Genomic DNA, 22041 nt, shown 5'->3' with positions numbered 1-22041 from the left:
TAGTACGATAAATCCGATATTAATATTGTTTATTTTTTTAAAGCAAAAATAAATATTAGCGTTCTAATAATTTACCCATTATTTAAATTTTGGTGGCCATTTTAACGAGTTGTAAATAACTCACTATTAAAACATAAAAATCAGGTTGGGGTAGAGTGGGGTTCGAACCTCGGACCTCTGATCCGTGAAACGCAAGACTTGCCACGAGAGCAGAACCTGATTCAAAAGTCACTTTATATTTGGTTGCTGTTAATTATTGCTTAACACGGGCACAGCCTAAAAGTCATCCATCATAGGTTGGTGAATATGTATATAAATGTAATTTGAAATGAAATAAATAAATAAATAATAAATTCTATATTCAAATTATTTCGCCTACTAAGAAAAGCCTGAAAATGCTTTTTTGTATATTTCTTCTTGGACCAGTAGGTATGTTTTGATTTATTATTTTATTTTAAAGTTGAATTTTTTACGCACGTAAAGATGGTGATGAGAAGCTTGCACTATTACTACAAATTTTAGAGAAAAATTATATATATTAAAAATTATGTGAATCATTCAAATTTATTCCACAGCAAGCAAGCTGTTATTACCGGCACAATGATAAGATTATATATTACGCAATATTCTTCATCACAATTTCAATGTTTCATCTGTTCTTAGTAAATCATTTATATTTAACGATGTATATTGTTCATTAATAGATAAAGTATTTATAAATGTACATTAAAAAAATAAAACCTGTTGTTATCAAGATAAAATCAGGAAGTACACGATAACAACAGTCGTGAGTCGTGAGTCACTGACCGCCACGCAGTGGTCCTGTAGCCAGGTGAGAATCACACCACCGTCGTACGACGGCAGAGAGAGGGACCTGGCTGATAGGTACTGCACTCTGATAGCCTTATCTTTGTTAGTTCATTACTCATGCCTGGGAACTAATTCAAGTGGGTCTTACTTAGCAGGTGGTGTTACGTATTCTACTAAAACTCTGTTTATCTTTCTTAAAAGGGTACCTATCACAATTTAAAATATTTTCATTTACTTTTAATAAAAATATAATTCTAACAAAGCAGGCTCATGGTGTAATGGCTGAGATGCTTGGCTCATGCGACTCGAGACGGTTTCGCCTTTGATTGAGAACGCAAATGTTAAATGTCATTTTTCCCAATTCTGGGTTTTCAGTACTGTAATTTCCCACTGTAATGAGGGAGTTCAGTGCAACGGGAAATTGTATACAAACAATGTTTTCTTAAGCGCAGTAAAAATAAAAACATTTATTTGTATGGCGAAGGTTTCCGAAAATGTACGAACGGTGTTGTGGTGCAAAAAAATGATCCACGAGAATCAGAAAAATATTATAAAAATATTTTGTGCACCAGTCTCAGTAGATCACGCAACAGCAGTTGTAAATATTATTTGCTCATTACGGCACATGGTGGTGGACCGGAGTTAGTACATCAAACGCAGCATATCTTCAGGGCTGTGCGTGCTATGCTACAAAGAGGCGTATGCATCAGGCGGCACAGTAATTTTTCATACAACTTTTGCAACATTTTTCTATATTGGTCTATATTTTTCCAATATTTATTTGTACGATTTATGTTGTACTGTACTGTCGTAGCCCTACTTTCGTAGCCCCGGGAAAAAAGGTTTGCCTAATTATATTAATAAAACACTAAACGGTAATGTCATAATTTCTATTGAATCTACATTGACTGGCACTCCAGAATACACATCCCTAATTAACAAATGTACTAATAAGATTATTGTGACTCTCGCCTTCCACACAGTGGCCAGGCTCTTTATAGACCTGGCTTGGAGGGCGAGAACTATTAACAGCGACCCGTCCCAATAGATCTTCACAGGTCGCAATGACGTCAGGAGCTTGCACAGCACTGACCCCGACCACTAAGAATAATATTATTGTAGTTGATAGTTGATATTATATTTTTTTTAAGTAGTTTGTATATTTGAAAAAAGTAGTATTCGTACATTTCGTACAGTTTAAAAAAAACATAATTAAAGATTATTTTAAAGAAAAATATTTAATGGGTAGCCAGTGCTGAATTTGATGGATACGGTGACCCATCACCTACTTACTGAAAGGAGACAGGAATATATATGTTTGTAAATTAGTACGAGTATATTATTCTCCCCTCGCTTGTGAGAAAGTGTCCAGTTCTCTGTGCCAATTGAACCTAAGGTAGGTCCGGCTCCGGGGCAGCATTGACGCTCGCATCATGCTAAGGAAATCTACCGCATGGCCCTGCACAACTTGATCGAAAGTTACATCAAGGCAAAACGATCAGTCTCACTCTTCAGGTGCCAGTTCAGAGACTATAAACACATGGTGTTTTGAGATCTAACGGATAAATGGGTATGAAGAATTTACCAGTTTGCTGATTTGGTTCCATTCTTGTGTTCCCAGGTGAGTTGGCGCCGGTTGGCGATCACTGCGGCGGTGAAGGTGGAGCCGTTGTTTCCCCCCCATCCGACCAGCATCACCCCGGTCCGCGCCGGAATAACTTTAGTCTCTATCTCCAACTCCACGCGCTTTTCCACCACCTGTAACCGCCCATTATTTACATTTATTTTTAAAGCGTAATATATTTAAATAACTAAATATGCCTTTCCGAAGAAAGTCACCAAAATTTTGTACTCCTACGTAATGTAAGTTCCGCGATATAATAACACTATCTCCCTTTCTCAGTGCTTAATGTGAAGTGTAAGTGAGACATCTAGATTGTAAGTCAAATTCTTTGTTGGAAATTAATTGTAATTTACTATAGAAATAAAAGACGAATGGTCAAAAAACACAAAAATCTTACAATATAAAACACTGACCGAGCAGGTCCTCTCGTACGCCTCGGAAACCTAAGTGATGACGAAGTACAGTAGCGAGCACTGAAATCTTTCCACCTATTAGAGAGGGCTCGTGCAGGTATAAATTAGTTCTAAGAACTAATTGCATCATCATCAACTACTATTACACCTAATTACCTAAACCTAAACGAACTAATTACCCCCACCCTTAAATTATTTTCTACCCGAATAGGGTCTTACTCAAATTATGAGACCAGTTTTATTGTGACTTTCAACGTGTTGACATCAAGTATCAATCTTTTTGTGAATTATGGCAAAATTTAAGCAATTAAGCGTTTTACAAAAAAATCCAGTTCCAGAGCTATAGCAATTCAGATTTGATGCAGTCACACTGCATTGTTAGATTGTATAAAAAAAAATAAAGATTCTGCAAGTCTAGAGCGAAACAAAGGTACTGGGCATAAAAAAACAACACATTCTGAGGATCGACTGCTGAAGCGAATCTGTTTGCAGAATCTATTCAAAAGTGCCGTGATATAAGGACAGAGTTCATAAAGCATGGTGGTTCTGAAGTGGGTGTTCACACCGAACGCCGAAGACTCCAGGAGAGCGGCTTTTTGCCAGGAGGCCTGCAAAAAAGCCACTACTGACCAAAAAATTGAGCATTGCTCGCTTAGAATAGGCTAAAAAATATCAAACTTAGACTGAAATCGTTTGGCGACGAGTTATTTTTTCCGATGAGAGTAAATTTGATTTATTTGGTTTGGATGGAATTCAGTACGTGAGACGAAGATCTGGAGAACGTTTAAGCGATGAGTGTCTTATACCAATAGTGAAGCATCCTGCTGGACAAATGGTCTGGGGATGTTTCTCCTTTTATGGAGTGGGGCAATTAGCATTTATAAAAGGAACTGTGAATGCAGAAGTTTACAAAAATTTTTGGATGAGTATTTATTCCCGTAATATACACTACTCCTATATTTCTGAGTGCATTTTCCAAGATGACTCTGCACCGTGTCACGGAGCAAAAACTGTAAGTAATATTTTTTTCTGACACTGTGATTTATAATGTTCAAAAAAAAATATAACACTTTTTAAATCATTTTTAGGTCAAAGAATATATGAAAATTCATGGAATTCCAACACTGGATTGACCCGGAAATAGTCCTAACCTGAACCCCATCGAGAACTTGTGGCATAAAAATGGCAATCGAAATAAATAAACTGAAGCCTTCGTCAAAGGAAAACCTTAAAAACATCATCGAAAAAGTGTGGTTTGAAATTTTTTCCCAAGACTACATTAACAAAATTTGGTGAAATCCATACCAAAACGTATTGAAGCAGTAATAAAAAAAGGAGAAACAACAAAGTACTGATTTTGTTGGTTTTTGATAATTGTTAGTGCTATGTACCTGTGTAATTTTATTTTAAATAAATATGTGGTTTTTAAAATTATATGAGCATTTTTAATTTTTGTGAGAAAAAAACAAAAATCTACAAATATTGGTCAATAAATAAGCACTTTTTTTGTATATCATCTTCAAACGGTGTTGCTTAATAATTTGGACTGAAAAGCTATCAAGAAATCACAACATTTTTTTTTTTTTAAACTGATACTTTCAGTCTGGAAAAATTTCAGTGCTCGTTATCGTATACTGGAGGGCTCATTGCAACGATTGAGAGAAGGATCCTCAAAGCATTATATTGCCATGCGAGAGATCATAACGGCTGGTGTCAGTTATACAATATGAATTTGTATAATATCTATGGAGAGCCAGATGTGATCAGTTCCATCAAGTAATCAGAATAGATGACGACAACCCAAAATGGGATGGATGGACTATGTCAGAGTTGATACATTTACACTAAACATGTAAAACTGGAAGACAAAAGCAGTAGATGGACAAGAACAGGAGAGGTTTTTAGATTCAGCCAAGGTCCACCTAGGGCTGGTAAGCTTATAATAATGGTGATGAAAAGACGAGTGATACATAAATCCACAAATTTACATCCACGGTTTCATCACTTTCACAGCTGGTATCGAATATGTCTCGTGATAAGTAATTGTGGCTTATCGCGGAATGGATGTGCCTTAGATTCTCGCAGACGTTTCTGCATCACGCCTCCGAGGTATGTCTTTTGACGCTGTTAAAGACTAGCATTAGTGAAAGATCTTAATTTATTCTATATCATCTCAGGTAAAGACTGATCATTGTAGCCGTGATAAATTTGATTATTATATATTTTTTTTTTATTTATTTGGAAGTTCAACAAGAATACATAAAATACATACATTTTTTAAGTAAGCATTACTAACGTTCTTTATATATATTCTCAATTATAGAACTCCACCATCTTTCATAAATTATATAAAATAAGTGTGTAAAATCTATTTAAGTAATAATAAAGATTAGGTTTAGTGAAAGATAAGAATAAAGATTAAGTTAAAGAAATAAAATTGAGTAAAACATAAGAACCTATTTTTTTTTTTAAGAAAAGAAAAGAGAAAATAAAAACATATAAGATGTAATAAAATAGACTAAAATTAATTTACATTCACAAAAATACGGATTAAGCATTTGATTTAAGACACATAGTAATATTTTTTTATAATCATTTGCTCTATCATGATAAATGTCAATGTTAACTTTTTTTTATATTTTGTTATAGAGTCTTAACATACTTGCAACCACATTATTTGTAAAAATTGGAAGGTAAAATGAATCACAATATAAATTATATTGCTTACGTCACCATCATTCCCCTTTTCCGCACCCAGTGGTGCATAGGGCACTGCATTTGTAAACCAAATGCACCATATTTTGATCAAATGTTACATGAAGGTAAGGTGGTTACTGTCTAATACTTCAGGTGCAAGTACAGACATTATGAAATATTTATTTATTCAAAAATTCAAATACAAGCGGACTCTGGCAGGTTTGTTACCAAAAGCAATATTGAAGCGTAAAACTGATCAACTTACCATCATGTAACAAACACTATTAAGATATACTGTTGCCGGTGTGCCAATGTTGTGCCCTATGCACCATAAGATATAAAAAGGGAATGATGGTGTTGTATCTATACTCAATTACGCAATATATAGTTTGTTGCGATCTGACAATAAATATGTAAATATGGATATCAGTTGAATTATATATATTTAAATTTGTTGCAACAGAAAGGGGAAAACATTGTTGAGAATGAAATTTAAGCCCCGTAAATGCCTAGACTTTCATATTTCATTCTCAAAAATGTTTTCCTTCTCTGTTGCAACAAATTCAAATATGATCAACTCCCTAGGGAGGCAATCCAGCCAGTCTGCAAGCATTTGGAAACACTCAAAACATTGTTGAATTACATATATTTAAAAAATAATATAATGGACAACGAACCATGAATTAAGTACAATGCATAGTTTTTTTAAACCCTGAAAATTGGAGACACTATCATAATATTTTAAAGATAATTTTAGATAACAAAAATCCTTCAATTATTTTATTTAGATATCAAAAAAATGTATATATTAAAAAAAAATATGTTTGTAAATTTAAGCTACTCGGTTAAATTATTCTGTAATAAAATATTGAAGTTTGTTAGTGAAAATTCTTGGTGGAATTTCATTAATTTTATGTATTTATTTACATACATAAGTTTACTGTACATTATTTGAGACATAAATCCCAACTCCATGGGACTAAAAGTCCCGTGTTGAGATGGGACTAGCAATTAGTTGGCACAGACATATGAGTATATCACCACAAATATAGGATCAGAAACATAAAATATGAATAATACTTAAATAAAATATTTTGTAATAGAAATTAATTCAATTTAAATTAAAAAGTTAGAATCTTGTTGGAGTATAAAAAATAATCTAGTACAGGATACCTTTTTAAACACTTTTTTTTAACAATATTTTTTTTTAAACTTTTTTTTAATCTGGAATTTCAGATAGGTAACTTATTAAATATATTATATTATTTTAAACCGAGTTGCTTTTAAAGAAGTGTTTAGTAGCATTTAAATATCTAAAAGTCAGTTAATGTTTTCATATCAAAATAAAATGAACAAACGAATTTTTCAGAATCGTATTAACCTAGCCGGATCGAAGCGGAGGACTCGAATCCCCCAGAAATCACATTTAATTCAATAATTTACACTGGGAATTACACAGGATACGTTTTCCACAGAGGGTGGAATACAAACTCTGTCACTGCACAACTCTGCTCCAGAATATCTAAGGGAACTCTGCATTCCAGATGAACTAGCTGACAGACGTCTAACGCTTAGATCAGCTACATCTACGTCGAAAGGAAAAGTTATTATACCTCTACGCAAACAGCGCACTAAATTCGGCGAACGCGCATTTGCTGTCGCAGGCCCTACGGCATGGAATGCTTTCTCAGCAGAGGTCCAAAACTGTGAGAGTGAAGTGATGTTTCGGAAGAAACTTAAAACCCACTTGTTCTCTAAATCATTTGAATAAATCATAAGCATGTGGTGACAAAGTACATTGTTTTTCTTAAATTAAAAAAGTTAAAATTAAATATATATTTTTATACAATAACTTTGTAAAACGCCCTTGAGGTATTATATTACAGAAATGGCACTGTATAAGTTATCCATAATAATAATAATAACTTGAGTATTAGTGGAGCGAATTATTTCATATTTTCAGTTATTCTTAGAAATTTTTTTTTTTTTTGGTAATTTCATTTTTTCAATAACTTAATTGAATAAAATAATATAAAATAAAATAGGTAAATGAGGCAGCTAAAATTCATCTTGAACCAGGTAAACTCCTAGAAATGTTAAAGCTAATACACGATATGTTGTGAAATAGACCATGCACAAGTACGTACATTTCGAGGAGTGTTCCGGCTACCAAATAGTTTTGTTACAAAAGTAAGTTTTTTGCGACATTTGCACTGATTTTCACTCTAACATATGTATTGTAGCTATTGACAAAGTAGCGACAGAGCAATACAGACATATTGCACCGAATTTATTATCTGTTTGGCTAACTCTGACCGGACATCTGTCTCAACTTTCAGTCATTCGTCACTTGCCACTTGCACTATCAGCAACCTGCATTGATCTTATGGTAGTGCTTCTAAAACGTTTCTAAAAATGTATCTATTATTATTATTATACGCATAAAACCATTTGTTAGTTTTTATTTTATTTTTAGTAATAAAATGGCCGGATAATAATTCATTTTTTTATTGTAAGATACGAAAAATAACGTATAATACCAATAATTGCCATCTTATTTTTTATTGTTGTTCATAGAATGGCCGTATAATAATTTATATTCTGTTTTTTTATTGGAAAATTCGCCTAAAACCATTTGTTGTAGTTTTTTTTAAATTTGTAGTAATAAAATGGCCGTATAATATTTTTTATTACGTTTTTATTGTAATATACATATGAATCACCATGTAAAGCGCCCTTGAGGTATTTTATTACGAAAATGGCGCTATATAAGTTATCCACAATAAATAAATAAATAAATAATTGCCAATGTATATTTTTATATAAAACGTTTGTGTCCATTAATGGCCGTATAGTATTTTTTTATATTGTGTTTTTTATTCTAAGATACGTATAAAACCGTATAATACTATTTACTACAGTATTTTCAATCAAAACTGTCATCTTTTAAACGGCCGCATACACATTTAAGTATGTTTCATTTTTTATTGTAAGATACGTGTAATACCATTTGTTACTGTATTTTTTTTATAAGGTATTTTTCTTAATAAAATGGCCGCATGTCATAAAATTAAGAATAGTATACTATACTATGTTTTTTTTTTATTGTAAAATTCGTATAATACCATTTGTTAAAGCATTTTTGTGTTTATTCTAATAAAATGGCCGTAAGTATAATAATTTATAGGTTCTGTGTTCTTTATTTAAAAAAAAAACTTTCATTGGCTCTTCTGTTACGTTGATACTTGTTGCTTGGTATTTATTTCCCTTCCACCGTCGGCGTCGATATATTATAAACAAATGTAATGTAATACATAAGAATATAATATGGTTATTTTAATTTTAAATTGTATTTTACATTATTTTTTTTCGAACCAATTACATTATATTGTTTTTCTACCGAAGTGTGATGTGTAATGTGATATCTGTAATATTTTACCTAAAAAAATAAAATATTTAATACCGTAAGATATGGAGTTATTCCGGTAAAATAGAGGGTTAGAAAATATTGAACTGGCACCTAAAGCGTAAAACTGATCACCTTACTTTCCACATCACAAAAAATATACATACACGCTGCAATTAGTGCCAAAACAATGACCTACTATGCACAAATGGGTGCGGATCGGGAAAATATAAATTATAATGTTGGGTATTTAAAAAACAAACCTATTAATAATACATCTCGTGCTAACATTGAAACATAAAAGTAAAACAAAAAATATATTTTCGAATAATTTATGCACCCATATTTGAGAAACCATTAAATCATTTGAATAAATCCGTAGCACGTGACAACAAAATAAATTATTTTAATTAAATTACAAATTTAAAAGCTTCAATTAAATTAACTTAACAATAGAATCACCATGTAAAGCGCCCTTGAGGTATTTTATTACGAAAATGGCGCTATATAAGTTATCCATAATAATAATAATAAACCCTGACTACCACGTACTGTTTCGTGACTATTTCTTAGAAGGTTTATTCGGCGAGATACGCTGCCCTGTGCGGACACTGCGGGCTGCGGACCAGATGGGACCGTGCGAAGAGACGAAATGCGTAATATTTTGTTCTATATGAATATGAATAGGTACATTGGGGTAATTTCGGAACCGGCGTAATTTTTGGAGTTTCAGTGTGGGAAAGGTTAATGCATAATTACAAATTAAAGCGTTACCTCAATTATTCAAACTAATGTGCTGTAATATTTGAAAACAGATGATTAGTGCAACCAGTTATTTGTATTTACTTGCATCACCCCGGGGAGAGCAGTGGAACAGTCTATAATATTTATGATATCGTGTTGAACCCTCAAGCGCATAGAAGGTCACGGTCAATCGATTTTCCCTCGCTTATACCTACCCTCGTAAGTACAAGCATCCCTTCGAATGACTAACGAAATACCGAATCAATGTGTGTGGAATTCCGATTATCGATTACGGCATGCAGTAAACTGAACTATACGTAACAAATATAGCGTTAATGTATCAGAAAAACATACAATAAAATATTGCATACTTTCCTTACATGACTTCCGATTCAAAAAACGTATAAATAAAAATGACAATTACCTCCAAAGTATCGTCAACTTTTTTTATAGTTGAATTTGTATAAACGTACTCTGAAATCATACTATCTTCTGTATATTTCACTTTAGGATTCACAATTTTCATAAACTTGGACATGGCTGATATTCGGCTTTATTACAAATCGGCAAAAACACGCAAAATATTCACTGTCACTATCAATTATACTATGTTTGATGTTTGACTGAAAACTGTATGCATTAAATATCTCTTTTTTTGGGGAATTTTAATGTAACAAAATAATTATTAGATCCTAAACAAGCGCACTTGCACGCACGTCAACGCCGACAAATTATGAAATTAAATTCAGGCGCGGCGCAAACTCCCGAGCATCGAGCGTTTTCTATGACACCAACCGCGGGGCTAGAAGCGCAAATTTGCGAATTCAATATTAGCAAAGACAATACACAAAAAACCGCGACGCAATAATACCATGATTTCGTTTACCCTCTTCTTAAAAATTAAACCATCCAAGAATTATAACATACTAATCCTATGCCCCTATCCGCATTATCAAAGATTTTTTGTTGGAAATTGCAATTTAATTGTCACCAATATTTTTTTTAAATTTTCAATTGGAGAATGATATTTCTATATTTAGGCATTTAAAAATTATTTATTTTAAAGCTTACAAACAAAAAACAAAATGTTTCGTTTATTTTAATTGGTAAAACGAAATATTACATGTATACTTCCGTACGTAGAATTAATAATAGTCCATACGCGCATCAAACAGAAGGTGACTAAACTACTCTTAAACAAGCAGTTTTATGTTTTGACCCATCAGTTTCTTAGAAAACGTCGCTCAGTATGCAACTCTCGATTTGAATTCAACTATGCCGTGTTGTGTCGTTTTGATGGGTAGAAATGCTACTGGGATCAAAAAGAAACAGGGTAGGATCACATTTCCTGTGTAAGTAGCAAATGCATGTGTAAGTGGCAAATGCATTACTCAAAAAAAAATATTTTTCTACCTGTCAGATTGTCAAAGAAAACAAAATGGACATTTCGGTAGTGTTGCCAGTGTCGTCAATTTTTTACGCTACTTTTTATGAACATTGGTTTTATTCAGTGAAATTTTGACTTATTTTTTTCCCATCTAATGAGAGAACTAACGAAAATTGGACCTCTCAGATTAGACAACGCCGTGGTAGACATTTGACCGAAATTATTTTTTAAACTTCAAATATTATTTAACATGATATAAAAATATCCGTTTTCTGTAAAATCATTTTTTTTTATTTTACATAAAATATATTTTTTTAAAGTTTAAAATTCATTAATTCAATTACTCTTATTAAATGACCCTTTACTTATTTACTCTGTTGGGTCAATCAAAAGTTTCCACGTGTAAAATAAAATTTTAGAGATATTAAATTTTTTAAATATAATCATCTTACATTTGTGTAATGGTAATATTTTTCGAGATTTGGCAACATTACGCGGCGACTTCAAGCATGCGCGCGGCAAAATGGGGGGATTTTTGGACACAGTCCGATCTACTCAAATATGATTCTACGCTCCTTCTGGACTATTCTTGATTTTATGCCTCCGTATTTACCGTACCTATTGAATTATTTATTAGCTGTTTTAATCGTTGTATTATTTTGTATGTCATATTAATTTATCATTTTATTTATGAACTATAGAAAAAAAACACTAAGCAGATGATAATAAAAAAAACCATACGTTAATAAAAAATAGTTAAGACCCTTATTATTAGGTATGTATTAAATTGTTTCTAACAATTTTACAGTTCACATTATAATTTTCACACTGCAATATCTTGAAGCATCGGAATGTTGAAGAATGATATATTATGTCTATTAGTGCTTAAAACTAGTAAGCGCAAAGAGTTATATTATTGTGCATGAACTTAGTTTGTTATATAAGTGCGAATAAGAGACAATAATAATTATGGATAACTTCTGTCCTCTGTATAAAACAATATATATAATGTTGTATTACTGTGTACCTACAATAAAAGGTCGTGTAAAATAAAAATAATAAAAATATAATTTTATGAATGTATGTATGTGTATGCACATGGGTGAATGTACATGTGTGTTTATGTATGTAATGTGTGTATATATTAGTATATATATGTGTGTGTATATATGTGTATGTATGTATATGTGTAAAGTGTATATGTGTGTTTGTTTTTGTGTGTATGTATATGTATCAAAATGTGTATACGAGTAGGTTTATATTTTTTTGTGCTTTCTATTAACTTGTAAACTATTATCATGTATTAAAATGTAATTGCCTAGCTTGGAACGGGGTATGTACACTTGTTAGCTGGGAAAAGTGATCAAAAAATTGTATTTATGATAAAATGAATGATAATTTCACTTTTGTGAATAATTCACAAAATGATTGTGAAAGCTATGTAAGTAAAGTACAATACATGTTTTTGTGAGTTTCGCCACTATGCGACAAAAAAGTTTTAAAATTTTAATCTATATTAGCGGAGTTAAATCTAACTCAATTTTAACATATTTTATTGACCTTAAAAAAATATTTGAATGTAATATATTTTATTTTTATTTTTAAAAACCTTTTAGGATTACATAATAAATATTATAAGGTCTGGTCATGTTATGTCTATATAAGCACACTGCTGGGCCCCGATTACAATGGAAAGTTAACATTTATCTTCAATTTTATTTACTAAGTTAAATGAAGTTTTCTGTGTGAAAAGCAGAATATGCATGAACATTTTTATCTTCTAAACATGTTCAATTATAGGTTACCGACAAAGATACGAAGATAATGTTCATGCAAATATACTAACTTTCGTACACAAATATCGGTATTTCTTTATACATAGACGGTCGAAGATAACTCTGTTAACTTACCATTGTAATCGGGGCCCTGGTCTCAAGATTTCGCTAGCATCTCGAGTCTCGATATTAAAAATGTCTCGGTACCTACTCGAAATTTCGAGTCTTGAGTCGCGAATTTCGGAAGCCCTACTCGAAGAAGTAATACATGTATATTTTACGTAGGTACTAATATTTGCCTTTTTATTTTATTTTTTGAACTTCTGATTCGGAGTCCGCGACGTAAACCACGAGACCACAACGCGTTTTCATTCTTCTTATTTATTTTTATTTTTATTTATTAAAGAAAAACAACTTTATATGAGAATACAAAATATAAAAAATAGTACATACATCCAGTTAAGTTTTTCACAAATATAATGAGAGAACATCTTACACAGTAAAGAGAAAAATAATATATAATATAAGGCACGAGAAAAAAAAAATAGAGCTCGTAAGAAGGTTAAGGGAGGGGGAAATAGAGTGGAGGAGTGGAGGAGAGGGATTTTCGTAATATAGTTGACCAATTCAAAATGTTGATACCATAATAAAATAAACATATTTAAAGGAACATAAACTTACGAGTATAACACACTGACAAATGTTTCAAAAAGTTTTTTTTTGAAGTCACAAAATTTTGTTTTAAAAATATCTAAATGGGGACAAAGTAAATTAAATTTGGAGCAGCTACGACAAATAAACGAGTTTTGAACATAACTTTTTTTGGGCAATGAATTATAAAAAAAATGAACTTGTGTTGACTTTACGGGACAATTGATTGAAATACGCTCCAAGAGATATGGACCAGCGAAAAAATTGTTTAAAATTTTGAAGAGGAAAGACAGATCAGAAATGCTTCTACGTTTAGTAAGGGAATTTAAACTATGAAAGGAAGAAGAGTCTTCATACGAGTCAAAATAAGTAAGAGATTTACGATCCAGAATATAGTTGTGATATATAAATTGTATATCGAGGATTCCAAACAACAGATGCAAACTCAAGATGGCTGCGAACAGTGCGAAACGTATGCATTATATAAGATTTTGAGGGATGCGGTTATTTTGAATGGTTGAGTGGTGCGTACAATAAAGCCCAGATTTCTGAAAGCCTTGTTTATAGACGCTTGAATATGGGAATCAAATAAGAGTTTTTCATCCATAATCACACCTAAATCTCTCAGCTCGTTTTTCCGGACAAGACAATTACCGTTAATTTCATAGTTGAATATAATTTTATTTATGTTTCTAGTGAACGAAATAAACTTATGATTATAAAACGGTACTGTATAAATTAACACATGTCAATTATTATTGCTAAAAACTTCTCAATCGGCTAGCCGGGTAAAAATTATGGTTACCAACTTATATTCTGTAATTTTTAACTCGTTCGTGGTATTAGGTATGACACCATTAGCATCAGTTAGCAGAAATGTGACGTCACACTATACCATTGTCTTGTATGGTCGAGGACAATTTTCCCACACCACATTCTTTAAGTACCTACACCTACCTCGATCAATAAGCAGGATAAGTGACTACGAATCCAACCTTCTAAGTATATGTATGTGCAAACTAAAATTTATATTTAAAGCACCAACTTTGTTAACCCTTTCAAACCTGAATAAATTCCTGTGGTTATAAAAAATATTTAATACTTACTAAAGGAATTATTTGAAGATTTCTGGTATTTTTAATGTTTTTTTTAAAAAAAATTATAAGTACTTTCGAAGTTATTTAACATATTTTTTTATAAACAATGGGTCTCAAGCTGATTATCAACCGGCAAAATGAATTTAAAACGTATTATTATATTAAAATATATGTTTATCAAATCAAATTCAATTCAATTTTACTGAAATATGTTTAAAATTCGCATTACATATCATTTATAAGGACGACGGGAATACGATCCAAAACAAACCTTTCTCAGGGCTTATATTTAAAGGAACAGTCATATTATGAAATCGGTCAGATTAAATTTATATAGCGATTTTACACGCAGAGAAAATATTTGGTTATATTATATTTGCGGATTGTTTATTTTTTGTGATTACTGTTGTTTCGTATGCTCAATTTTTATATTGCTTATAAATGTATGTAGCTACAAATACAAAAAAGGTTATTAAAATAAATAGTTGCCTTCCTAACATGAAATATTTACATATTATTTATGTTTAAGCCTTTGTTATTTATGTGTAAGTTTCTGACATAGTTATTTGTATTTTGTTTTATTTATTGTATGTACGTTGTACGACCTAAGCCAATTACAACAGTTGTATTAAGAAACATACTCGTATGTACAAGAAACTGAATAAAAATAACACAAAACCATGTTGCTAAGACAAACAGAGGCAATGAAATAATAATAAACAATATATTCAAGAACCCGATCAACAATAAATAAATGTATCTGTATTACATTCACAAGGAAAAGAAAAATTCTTAATTTTGATTACAAACTAAACAATAATGTACTAATGAGAAAACACGAAATTAAAGATCTTGGGATTGTTTTAGACTCAAAACTACTTTTTGAATCGCATATCAATAAAATTACCTCCAAAGCATTGATCATGTTAGGTTTTATAATTCGAATGAGTAAACACTTTGATAATCCAAAGGCCCTTATTTCATTATATTATACATTTGTCAGAAGCCATTTGGAATACGCCTCTCAGATATGGAATCCCCAGTATGCCATATATATAAGTAGAATAGAAAATATTCAAAACAAATTTATAAAGTACCTTAAATACAAAACCGGTATTTATTATGTATCTACTCTCACTGCCTCCACCTTCCATGGAATCATTTCTCTACAATACCGCAGAGTGTGTGCGGACCAACTACTGCTTTACAAAATTGTGACAGGAATGGTTGACTGTACAGAGCTGCTTGGTTTTATAACAATACATGTGCCAGCCAGGATTTGTAGACGGTACCACCTGTTTCATGTACCAATAAGTACCAGAGATGGGGGATCACTTATAGCATTAAGTATTTTGAAAATGCATGTTAGGTTATAAAGAAGAAGAAAGAATAAGTATCAGATAGCTTGGTGTTAGTTTTTAATAGCATGTGCCATATCAGTACGATGGTTTCCTTTTTGATGCAACTCTTATGGTAAAGTTGTGTACTGGGATTTGCATGTTAGTTTACTATAAATCCGACCTTCTAGTCCTAATTAAAATTTTCAACTCACTCTTTGATGCATCTGAACTACTGAGCTCAATACAATTGAATATCCCAATTAGAAACCTCAGACAAAACTTACTCTTTCATACCGATAACCTTAGAACTAACTATGGTTTTCATTCCCCTATGCCAAGAATTCTTAGGTCTGCCAACAAACATACCAGTCTTGATTTCTTTGATAACAAGTTGTCTTCTTTCATACGATCACTGAATCAAATTCAATTATAAACACTTCTGTCCCGCTTCCACTCCCAGCAAGTCTACTATATACCGTTGTGTCTTTCTACTTTCCTTTATAATAATTTTCCATGTATAAATATGTCCCTAAAATGCCCACATATAAATATAAATAAATAAATTAGTGTCCTGACGGAGAGACGGGTACGTCCCAAAGATGGTAAATGATTATATACAAAGATTCACTAACATTAATTGAAATCACTGTTTCATCTTTACATGGCACTATAATCTAACGTACTGTTGGTACTGACAATAATCGTTAGCTGTATTATTATGAACAGGATTTAAAATGATCGGAACTTGTATCAGTGAGTCATGTTGATATGTGGAATCTACAACAATAAAGTATTATTTAGTAACGACTATATCGATACGAGGAACTCGTACGCCCACATGCTGTTTCTTGATCCATTTTCCCTCCAGTACCTGGATACTTTAAACCAACAACTATTCATTTATTTTCTCTGGGAGGATAAATCTACCTACTTTCTAATAATATTGACGTTATGGGTATATACTAAATTATATGAACTAAACAATAGTAAACATGGACACAATATGAGAATATCAGAACAATATCATTATTTGGCTTTTATAAAACGAATGATCAAGATACGATGCCATTGGCGTCCTCATGCACTATTAGATGTTTAAATCGTACCCCGGGAATAATAGTAGTACTCAGCGTCGTAGCTAGGGGCTGGCCAGGCGGGCGGCTGCCAGGGCGCAACCCTCAGGGGGACGCACTTCGCAGACCCACAGCCTCTTTTCTCTGTCTCTTCGTAGAAAATAAGTTTTGAGGGGCGAAAAATTCAAACCTTGCCGAGGGCGCTCATGATTCGAGCTACGACGCTGGTGGCATGACACAAAGAACTCATTTTTTCACGAGAGCGGTTACACAATATTTTTGAGAATTATGCCTTAAATTATGCGGATAGAAATTATATTTAAGAATGTTTCTGCATATTTAACTCAAAGACGTAAATTTTGGATATTTAACATCATTATCTTCCAGGTGCGAAATATATAGGTATACGGTTTTACTAAATCAGTGTTTTGTTTTGGTAATTAGAATTGAGTTCGATCAGCTGACGCATTCCGTCGTTACGTCTTCGAGAAAACTCGTGTTACGGGTCAGTTTTCTCAGAGTAAGATTGTAGTAAACATTAGCGAGACTGGCGAGATAAACAGAGATTCGATCAGAATAAGGCGACGGAGGTTGCAAGTATTTAAAGGCGCGGTGGACGTGTGAAGTACCAGTCGCAGTTCATCCGCCGAGTGACGCCATCGTCCTCTGACCAGAAACTAGTAGTGACAGTTCCTCCTCAGCCAGAATGGAGTTTAATAGGTGTGCGGCAGTAGTGCTACTGGTAGCCATGTCTTTCGTCTGTTCAGCTAAAGGTAGGATACACAAATTAACATTGGAAATAAACACAAGATAAACGCTACTTGCGACCAATTTTCCGTGCTTACTTAAATATATATTTTTTTGTAAACAAACCGCTTATTACCCATAAAGTTTGTGAATATTTATGGCTATAAATATATGTGTAGGTACTCTGTATTTTGGAATTTAAACTTGTTCCTCATACTTTTAAAAATAATATTGATTAGAAACAACGCCGGATTGAAATTTTTGTTAGTTTAGTTATACGTTTGTTGTTACTATTAATATTTTGATGTTATTCTTGTACTTATATTTTTGTTGTCTATTGTTTGTATCTATATTGTTATTCCTTTTTGTTTATGTTGTTCTTATGTTTATTGTAAATTAATGTAACTTGTTTTTGGCCGATGTAATCAAGTTTTGGTAGAAGTCCCTAATAAAGAGAAAGAAAAAAAAACAACGCCGGGTTCCTGTGGTTGGAAGGAGGGTATTTGTGGAGGCCAGATTGGAATTTGAATTAGGAAAATCTCCCTTGTAGAGGGAAATAATCTAAACATTTCAATTCTTCCTTCAATGAATAAAAAACAGCGGTAGAATAAATGAATAAAAATAATTCAATAAAAAAGTGATACTTAAATTAACAAAATTTTAATAAACTGTGACTGGTTTTATCGCTTTCGCGACATCTTCGAAGCGATGAAACCGGTCACTGTTTATTCGAAATTTGTGGATATAAATACCCATTCCACTTTACCTACTTCCATTAAGAATTTTCCCAGGTCCCCTCTTTTCCTATTTTGCTTGGCAGTTCTGCAAAAACATTAAAACGGTGCATCAAGTATAAAAATTAATCTAATTTCGATCTTTTTTTGACGTTTTAATTTTGGTTTGCTTTTAAATGTACAAAATCTTATAATTTTTATTTTTCGTAATTTTATTATTGGATGCCCCTAGGTGTGGTGTTGTATTTCTAGTTTAACATTATCTAGGCAACTGGTTTCAAAGTCTGAATTGTTCAGATAAAAACTTTCAAATGATTTTGTACCTACCCAAAATATTATTTACATACTGCGTACCAGTTTATTAATATTTTCTCAAGTCATTCGGGAGATATCAAAATTAATTAAGATTACAATAAATGTAATTGGGGTCTTCACACATTATTGTATAGTTGACCTGCCACCTAAAATCCAACACCGCTTTATATGTATTCGTTTTAATCGCTAAATTAAAATGCTTACCAGTTTTAAATTCAGTGCCGACAGAACCGGCGTTTATTTTAATTGCGTACAGTTTTATTCTTCTTCTTTTTATTTATTAATAATACAAATTATAGGGTAAAAAGGTACATTATATAAATTGTTTGTATGGTTGCTAGCTATCTCATTATATACAGGGTGTTCTTTAAACCCTGTCACAACCGAAACTAGGATGATCAGTATGGGCAAGAAGACATATTAGCATATTTAAAAAAATATTTAGAACAAAACAAATTTAAAAAAAAAACAAATGGTTGCCAACTTCTGCAGGGGAGAAGCAAGGGGGGAGCGGTCGCGCGGTTGATGGTGTATCAGACTCCCCCTCCCCCCTCCTAGTTTCTCCCCTGCAGAAGTAAGCAACCATTTGTTTTTGTTAAATATTTTATTTTTTAAGATTTTAGTCGTTCTAAAAATTTACTTTAATGTGCCAATGTGTCTTCTTGCTCATTCTTATCATCGTGGTTCGGATGTGACAGGGTTTAAAGAACAGCCTGTATAACCTGTTCTGAGACAGCTATAAATTATTCCTGAGCTATTTTTATTTTTTTATTTTTATGAAGATTAGACATAAACACAAATTATAAACAAGTCCAACAATAATAAAGGTCATCTGATCATGTTATAGTATTTGGTATTCTAACTGTTTTCAGTCTTGAGTCGTCAGCTATCGGGTAACTTAAAAAAAAAAGCATTGTGACCATTGTTTTTATATGACATTTGACAAATCCTAAGACGGTATGCTTAATTTTTCGTCTATTTTGTCTATCATCCATATTACAAAGCCTGCTCTATCGATATGTCGATACGGGCGTAAAATAATGTTGTACAAAAGAACTTTTATTCTGTAGGTAGAGACCAATAGTCTTCCTTCTGGCTTAGCTCTCATGTTATTGTGCTTAAAATGTATACAGCCATCATAAGCACAAAGGCAGTTATTTGCAAATGTCACATTTTGAGATATGATACTTTTTAGTAATTATCGACTCTATGCAAATTAAAATAACTATAAAAAATCATATGTAAGAACACAGTATAAAAGCTGTGTGAGTATTACACACTAAATTTTTGCTAATTGATCTCTAGATTTTATGTTACCACTTAAAAAATTTAAATGCTTAAAAACATTAGATCGTTTTTCGTACTGATTTTTTTTACTGCCCATGGCTATACAATTATACATGTATGTATATCAAAACTAAAATATAAAACTAAAACTAGTAAAAAATTGTAGTCAACATGGACATAATACGAGAATATCAGACAAATACCATGTACAACTTTATAAAACAAGACAAGGAAAATCAAGACTAATGAACCAGGGACTGAAATTATACAATAAACTACCAGACAAAACTAAACAAAAGACTCAGACAAACTTTTTAAAAGATGTAAAAAATATTATTTTGAACAACAGAGTATAAATGAAAAATGTATATATTATTTTATGTAAAATGAATGTAATAATCCGTAAGGGTTTATAAATAAATTTTCAAATAAAAAAATAGTTGGAAATTTCTTGTAAAACATTTCCTCATATTTAACTCATTTTGGGATTTTTGTCCAAAAACTGCCTTTCTGCTTATGACGGCGGTTTAACGATTCTCTTTGTTTTCTGATTTCTCTTGGTATACGTGTTAAGTTTATTTGTCTGATAATATGTAGTACTTTTAGATTTATAAATAATAGTTCCAACTCATGAAAGAAGGGCGTTTTAAACATTATTCGAATAGTACTCGTAATAATAATATGTTTCGGAACACAACTGTATTATATATTCTGCATTTAGAAATGTGTGAAATAACCAGTTAAAGCACCTGATCAGGGTCTTTGTAAATCTTCATTATTAAATATCTTGGAATAATTATAGACCAGTATTTGAGATGGAATGAACAAATTGAAACTATAACTGCAAAAATTAAGAGCTTAATACATTTTTTCATCCCACTTAGAAATGTACTTAAAGTCCCGGACTTGAAACACCTATACCATGCACTGGCCAATTCTGTGTTGACTTACGGTCTAATTGGTTGGGGAGCTTGCACAAAAACCGCCCTTGAACCTGTAGCAATTGCACACAAATCTTTAATCCGAGTCATTTAAAAAAAAACATTTCGTTATCCAAGTGACTTGCTCTTCAAAGAATTCAGAGTACTGAATATTATTCAACAGTATATATTGAGAACGGTAGTGGTTACACACATAAAGAGAGACATTTACCCGAGCGTCAACCACAACCATAATACAAGATACTCTAATAGGGATCTGATACTGAGTGAAGGGGTCAACACTGTTCTGGCATCGAGACAACACTATAACGTAGGCAAAAAGGTCCATAACCTTTTGCCAGAATCGTGGAAAGACGGGAGTGTTGTCAAGTTACGGAAGGTGTTGACCTCGCTCTTTCATGACATTTGTCGTAGGGAGTCAGAAAAGTTGATGCATGCCACGGATTGGAGAACCTTACTGGATGTCAAAAATAAAATATAAAATATAAGGAATAATTTTAAAAAATATATATTTATAGATGACAACCATGAAGTTTCGCATAAATAAATTGTCTATGTTTTTATGAATGTATGTATGTACATGTGTATATATGTGTATATTTATATATGTGTGTGTATATATGTGTATGTCTGTATGTATATGAATCAAAATGTGTATCCGAATAAGTTTATATTTTGTTTGTCTGTGCTCGTTAACTATTATAATATATTAAAATGTAATTGCCTAGCTTGGAACGGGGTATGTACCCTTGTTAGCTGGGCAAAGTGAACATGGAATTGTATTTTGATAAAGAGTGTGAATAAATAAATAAAAAAAATAAAAAATCAAAGGTGTTTCTGGCGTTTTGGAATAAGTCAGTGTGCCCAGTGTCGAGGCCACGGAAAGTTTGAGCCCACTACCTATATTTAGTCAAGATCAAGAGTGACCCTCACCTTTTCACCGCATTGTACATTGTGTAGGTGGTTGTGCATGGACATACTAATAATACCTGAATTGCAT

General features: G+C 32.2%; 1 pseudogene across 1 annotated transcript; it reads right to left on the bottom strand.

Annotated features, from left to right (window-relative positions):
• Window positions 1-2395: 2395 nt before the first annotated feature.
• Window positions 2396-10445, bottom strand: LOC148270775 (inositol-3-phosphate synthase pseudogene; annotated as a pseudogene). Its single transcript, XR_015825288.1, has 2 exons — window positions 10119-10445; window positions 2396-2568 (listed from the first exon to the last, which is right to left on the bottom strand). The product of XR_015825288.1 is annotated as an inositol-3-phosphate synthase pseudogene (transcript).
• Between the last annotated feature and the right edge of the window lie 11596 nt (window positions 10446-22041).

Source organism: Micrasema longulum, unplaced genomic scaffold (assembly GCF_059751315.1).
Source record: "Micrasema longulum isolate JH-2025_06_02 unplaced genomic scaffold, ASM5975131v1 h1tg003416l, whole genome shotgun sequence".
In the NCBI taxonomy this organism is placed as follows: domain Eukaryota; kingdom Metazoa; phylum Arthropoda; class Insecta; order Trichoptera; family Brachycentridae; genus Micrasema; species Micrasema longulum.
This window is presented reverse-complemented; position numbering and strand designations above follow the sequence as displayed.